We start from the raw sequence: 7,334 nt of genomic DNA on the forward strand, positions 1-7,334 counted from the left end.
ATGCAATTCCATTTGTCAATACTTGCTGTTACTTGTTGTTCTTGAGCTACTGGATTCATATTTAGAAAGTCAATGTCTATTCCTTGATCTTGAAGTGTTTCCCTTAAGTTTTCCTCTAGTAGTTTCAAACTTTTAGGTCTTACAATAAGGTCCTTTGTAGAGAGTGAGAAATAGTGACCTAATTTCAATGTTCCACATGTGGATATCCAGTTTTTCTAGCATCATTTGTTGCCCAAACTGTCTTTTCTCCAATGTATGATTTAGAGTCATTTGGAAAGAATCAGATTACTAAAGCTGTGTCAGTTTATTTCTTTTCTCTTTGGTTTTTTTTTTAGTGGGCGTAGTGGTACTGGGGGTTGAACTCAGAGCTTGATGATTTCTAGGCAGTTATTTGGCCATTCGAGTCATGTACCAAAGTCCTTTGTGGCTTTAATTATTTTTCAGGGAGAGACTCACAGTTTAGTCTGTTGTCAACCTTGGACAACAGTCCTCCTACCTATATGTTCTGTGTGGCTCAGATCACAGGTTCATGCCATCATGTCTAGCTTTTTAGTTCAGATGGGAGTTTCACTAATTTTTTGCCCAGGCTAGCATTGAACTGTGATCCTCCTGTGTCCCCTAGGATTAAAGACTTGAGATACTATGCCCAGCTCCAGGTTGGTTTATTTTTGAGTCCTCTATTCTACTTGTCTATATGTCTGTTTTTATGCCAATAACCTGCTTTTAGTTGTTATGGTTCTGAAGTATGCTTTGAAGGGGATTGTACAGGATTGTTTTGGTAGTTTGAAGTCTATTATTCATCCATATGAATTTTAGGATTCTGTTTTGTATTTTTGTGGGAATATTATTGCAATTTTTATACAGATTGCATTACTTTTGGCAATATGGTCATTTTCACAATATTAATTTTGCTGTTTTATGAACATAAGAGTTCTATCTTCTAGTGTTTAGTACCATTTGTTTCTTCAGTGCTTTATAGTTTTCATTGTAGAGATCTTTAATTTCTTTGATTAAAGTTGTTCTTAAGAGTTTTTATTTGTTGGTTTGTTTGTGAGGCTACTGTAAGCTAGATTGTAACTCCTTTCCAAGGAATGTGTTGCTAGTATGTTGAAAAGCTATCCATGTTGATTTTGAATACTACTACTTAACTGAAATTATTGATCAGATTTAACTGTCTTCCGCTGAAATCTTTTGGTTATTTTAAGTAGAAGATGCTATCACCTGGAAACAATGATAATTTGACTTCTTTCTTTCCTAATAGAATGATTTTATTTCTGTCTCTTGCCTTATTACTCTGAGTAAAGATGCAAGCCCGGTATTGAATAAGAATGATGAAAATTGACACCTTTTTCTTTTATCTGATTGAAGAATTAATGCTTTCTGTTTTTCATCATGCAGTATAATGTTGATTACTGGTTTGTTTTAAATAGGCCTTATTATGTGGAGGTATGACTATACTATTCCTAGTTTATTCAGTGATTTTATTATGAAGAGAGGTGCATTTTCAGCATCTTTTGGGATGATCATGTCATCTGTCATTGGTTCTATTTATGCATTGTATTATGATTACTGAATTGCACATGTTGCACAATCCTTGCAGCAGTGAACTGAAACCAACTTAATCATGGTAAATGATTTTCAATGTGTTGTTGAATTCTGTTTGCAATTATTGTTTGAAGAATTTTATATGTATGTATGTTTATTAAGGAGATTGGTCCATAGTTTGCTTTTTCTGTTTTTTTCTTTGCTCTGTTATAATATCATGATAATACTGACTTCATAGAATGAGTTTGGTAGTGTTGCTTTCCTTTCAATGTTATGGAATAATTTGAAGAGCAATGATGTTAGTTCTTTAAAGGTCCTGTAGAGATCGGCAGAGAATCTGCCTGGTCCTGGGCTTTTCTTTTATAGTAGACTCTATTATTTCATTTTAATTGCTCTTTACAGATCTGTTTCTCTATAGCCTCTTAGTAGGCTGTATGTTTCTTGAAATTTTCCATTTCTTCTATGTTTTCCATTATTTGGAAACTTTTTTTTCAAAATGTATGGTCCTATGAATTTCGTGGAATCTTTTATACTATCCCATTTTTTCTTTAATTTTATTAATCTGAGTTTCTATTTATTTTGGAGAGTTTGGGTAAGGGTTTGTCAATCTTTTTTAGTCTTTTCAAGGAACAAACTCTGTTTTATTGATGCATTGCAGTGATCATTTGATTTCCACTGTGTTAATTTCAGTTCTGATCTTTATGGTACCTTTCCTTCTGCTAGTTTTGAGTTTGGTTTATTACATTTCTATGAACTTTACATTCATCATTAGGTTACTTTGTACAGCTATCCTGTTTTTATAATGCAGGTATGCATAGCTATAAACTTCTTTCTCAGAACTGACTTTTTGGGGGCCTGGTGGAGTGGCTGAAGTGGAACAGTGCTTGTCTAGCAAGCATTAGGCCCTGAGTTCAAATTCCAGTACCACCAAAAAAAATAAAAGATAAACAAGGAGAACTGCCTTTTGCTGTCCCATAGATTCTGTTAAGTTGCGTTTTCATATTTATTTTATTGTATGAGTTTTAAAATTTACTTCATGACTTCTTCAACTACCCAATGATAATTCAAAATTTTATTGTTCAATCTCATGTATTTGTGTGTTTTCTGTAGTTTTTCTTGCAGTTGAATTCTAGTTTTATTCCCTTATGATCTGATAAGGTGAAAAAAATTATTTAATTTTTCTTGTATTTGTTATGGCCTAAGATGTAATCTGTTTTACATAAAGTTACATGGATTGCTGAAAATAATTTGTATTCACAGCTGTTGAATTACTGTTCCATAGATTTCTATGAAGTACATTTGAACTATGGGGCAGCTGAACTTTAAAGTTTCAATTTGGGGGGGGTGTTGGGGTCTGATTAATGTGTCTGTTGATGAAAATGAGGTATTGAACTCTGCTGCTATCATGGTTATCATATAAGTTCCATCTGTACCTTTATGCCACAATTGTATTTTTTATGAAATTGGGTATGATGACATTTGGTGAATGTATATTTATAAGTGATATATCTTAGTGGTGGACTGTACACCACTAAGATATAAATATATAGTGAACTTCTTTATCATTTCTGACAAATTGTGTCTTGAATTCTAATTTGTCAGATATGAATGTAACTACTCCTTCTTGCTTTCAAATTCCATTTATTTGGCAAATCATTTTCATCCTTTCACTTCAAGTCTGAGTGTGTCTTAGCCAGTCAGATACAATTCTTTCTGAAAACAAACAGTTGGACATAATTTTTTAATCTAATTAGCCAATCTGCACTGTGTTTATTGGAGAGTTAAGATCATTTACAGTTAGGATTATTATTGAGTGCTATGTGCTAATTCCTATCATTTTGTTAGGTTTTTTTTTTTCCTGGTTGATTTGAGTACTGTTTGTTCTTTTCTTTCTTCCTCATTCTTGTTAGAGGTTTTCTGATTTACTGAGTTGAACTCATTTTATTCTTGCCTAGTTCTCATTTTTTCACATCTTCTTTTAATGAAATTTATTATTGCCTGAATTCTTGTGATTTAGACTGTCTTTCTCACCCTTGTATAAGATTTGTTTAAGTATCTTCTGTGATGATGGTTTAGGGGTCATGAATTGCTTCAACCTGTGCCTATCTTATAAGAATTTTAGTTCTCAATCAATTTAAAGGCTAAATTTGGTGTATATAGTAATATTGGATTGCAGTTGTTTACTCTCAGGCCTTGATATATAACATGGAATATCTTTCCAGCATCTATGGTCTTTGTTGAAATGTCTGATATAATTTTGAAGTATCCATTTTTAAGTAAGTTACTTTTCTCTTCCAGTTCTTAATATCTTCTTTTGTTTTCACCTCTTGGCATTTTAATTATAATGTGACATGTGGAGATGCTTTTTTTTTTATGTGAAACCTGTTACATTTTATTTGTTAAAAATGAACAGCTTCATAATAGATCTAAATGTAACTTTTCCAAAAAACACCAAAAGTACAGTGTAAAACACCTCCTCATTAAATACAAACCTTCGTTTTGTGATGCACTGCATCAATGTTTTGCATATACCTTGATGCAAAGGAAATTTCAAGTTGCATCCTGTTGAAAAAAAAAAAACCAAACAAACAACCTTTAAGAATTGAACAAGGATGACTAAAACCACATTCCAAGAAAAGAAATTTTCCTCCAACAAAGCATATTGTTTTGTATATATATATGTTGGTACTCAAGAAGTTTAATTTAGTTGTACCAAAGGCAAAATTTACTTTGAAAGAAAATTAAATTACAAATGCATGAAGAATAAGCATTTAATATACCAAAAACACTTTGTTATTTGATGCACTTAATGTTAACATTTGGGGCAATCTTAAGGTTTACCAAAAAAAATTTGCCATGAATAATACCTCTCTATAATAATATTTAAAATAATAGGAAAATGAAAACAACTTTATATCATATTTTCACAAACTGTTCTAAAGGCAGCAACGTCACACTCAGTTGTTTTTCCTTTGATTTAAAATAAGCTCCAGTAATTCTAAACCAGTCTAAAATGTATTATTCCTGGATCAAATATATTGATACTTGAAATATGAGTCCTTGGCTTCTATGAAAAGCATCAAATAGTGAAGGAGAGACTAGAGTCTTTTCAAGTTCTGTGACTGGCTTCCAGTAATCCATTATCAAGGTCAAGTAGAAGTACTGACAAAATACTAGATATTAAGGATCAGACTTAATTCTTTGGTATAACATGAAACTGTTACTGATAGCTTTCCATGGCTAGCATAAACCAAGTAACCCAAGGAGCATGAGAGACAATGAAATCTAGTACACAATGCAAGGTATGCAGGAGTGATAACATTTTTTGTTTTGTTTTGTTACAGGAAAAGTCAACATCTAACACCAAAGAAACTTAACACCTGCTTAAAGGTTTGCACTATATAGCAAACCAAAATGTCAAGCTTCAAAGTGACCAAACTTGTTAACCAGTATCTGGAATATTTTGCTGCATTTTGGCATTTTACTGTAGTTTACAGTATACAACTATTTGGGGACTCTTATCACTGTCTTGGCACATCAGACTAACTCCTCTCTCCCCTCCAGAATAGGCAAAAAATCCTTTCTCCTTATAAATGTCTGAAGTTTGTATCATGTAGGAAATCAGAGTGAAAGGAACACAAGGTTACAGTGTAACTCTATTATAATTTTGAATTTTCTTTGACATAAACAAGTATATTTTTCTTTTTAGAGTTGTAAATTATTTAATTTAGCAAACTTAAAGCTTATGAACTTTAACTTTCTGAATAAGAAGAAAATGTAGGACTTTATGGCTATTAAGTTTACTATAAAATATCTAAGGGACTCAATTTTAAAATTTTAATTCATATAAATGTCATCTGAAAAAAAATTTGTGGACATTAAAGATTACACTAAATCCAAAGTATATACCTATAACCGGGTTTTGAAGTTATTCATCTAAGTTTATTATCTTTCAACTTGCTACTTCCTGTAATGCTTTCTTCATTTATGAAACACAAATTGTCAGGGTTTTTACATCAGACCTTCTCCCTCCAACATCCTGCCAGATTAACTTTGTAAATATGCATTTATAGTCTTGAAACACCAACATTTTAAACTGAGACAAATGCCAAGAACCACATTTTTTGTTAAAAGTTCAGCATTAAAGACTTGTAACTCTGGGGGTTTAACCTAAAACTACCTGAAAAATAAACCAAGTTCCAGATATTTCCATAAATCTTAAAAGCCAAAACTGGAATTCTCAAGTTTTTAAAGCATCTCTCATGAAGAAAAGGCAACTGCACTTATTATATTAACGCTACTAAAGGATAAGTGACAACACAAAAAGGCCTACTCATATTTCTGAAAACTAAGATTTACCATGGCAAAGTCTAAAAAAATAGGCAAAGTCGATGAAACCCTAAATACAACTTTCATAAAAATAATCAGTTTCTATCTTTGTCTTCCTTCTGCTGCATGAGGCACCAAAGAAGTCAACAGAGAATTGTTCTATTTGGGCCAACCATAAAATCTTTAAGAACAAATAGGTGTATTCCCTGTTACTCTTTCAGGGCATTATTTTATACATGTTTTTCTTAAAAAAAAAAAAAAAAAAAAAAAACTTCAAAAATAAGAATTATTTAGCCTTGGGAATATTCTGAAATAAAGTTTCTTGAATTTCTGTGATGAATTCTTCAAGCAGTCCAACTTTTTCAAACAATCATCATTTAAATGTTCCTTTGACATGGACTCTTATCCCACAGTTACAAAGCGGCTTCCTCCTTTGTTGAATGTGAGCGTTGCTCTTTGTTCCTTCAATATCCCAAAACGCTCATTCAAAGTCATTTCTGTCTGTTTTCCAACACTATTGATGTCAAATTGTAGGGGGACACCTTTAGGAATGAATGAGGGTACGGCGGTCCAAGTTAATCATGGTTTCTGAGTTACTGGGCACTGCACTGCTCCAGGATTGTCAATGGATACTGTCAGAATTCCTCCATTTGTGGTAGAAGTATGACATTGACAAGTTCTCTTTGCTACTATATCATCTAGCAGTTGCTCTGTGTTCAACTGGGCCTGAACCTTCAGGCCTCTTCTGAAAAGAAAAGTTGCCTGACGAGTGTCTTTCTGATGGCTTAATTTATTTCTACTCCTGGTAAAATTAGCTGGAATGTTATTTTTTCTGTTTAACTGATTATGTCTCTTAAGAACTGCAACTGGTTTCCTTTGGACTTCATTTTGTCTCAGGTTTGCCTTCCTTTTTAACACTGGAAAATACCGTTCTATATTTTTGTCACTTAGAGGTGGACAATTCATAGGACTAATTCCTTTTCGAATTCCAGTTGCTTTTCTAGCTGCAAGGCCAGTGATAACTCCATAGGGATGTCTCTTTCCACTACGGTTCAGACTAGTTTTACCAAAATCAGAGTTCTGTTGGATTCCCCACTGTACTCGCATCCTGAATTGCCGGGTGCCACTTTGCTGGAGTCTTCTATTTAGTCTGGGAAAATTCTGCTTCTTTCCTTCCTTTCGATTCAATTTGATAATATCATCCAGAAACATATCGATTTTGTCTAAGTTTTCATTGCTGCGGGCTTTATGCGGCTGTGAAGGAGGAGTCGCCATGGCTCCCACCAACCGGGCACCAAACCGGTTCCTGGCTAGAGACGTCTCGCTGGAGCAGTGAGCCAAGAAGGCTGGAGTCAGAGAGCACGGAGTTGCTTTTTTGTCCAGTTGTGGTTCTAAATGCTTGATTGTCCATGTCTTATATAGATTTGGGAATGTTTCTGTTATAATTAATTGAACTGGTT

General features: G+C 33.3%; 1 pseudogene; it reads right to left on the reverse strand.

Moving 5' to 3' along the window:
- Positions 1-6,174: 6,174 nt before the first annotated feature.
- On the reverse strand, positions 6,175-7,123 carry LOC141421317 (UAP56-interacting factor pseudogene; annotated as a pseudogene).
- Between the last annotated feature and the right edge of the window lie 211 nt (positions 7,124-7,334).

Source organism: Castor canadensis, chromosome 3 (genome assembly GCF_047511655.1).
Source record: "Castor canadensis chromosome 3, mCasCan1.hap1v2, whole genome shotgun sequence".
NCBI lineage: Eukaryota > Metazoa > Chordata > Mammalia > Rodentia > Castoridae > Castor > Castor canadensis.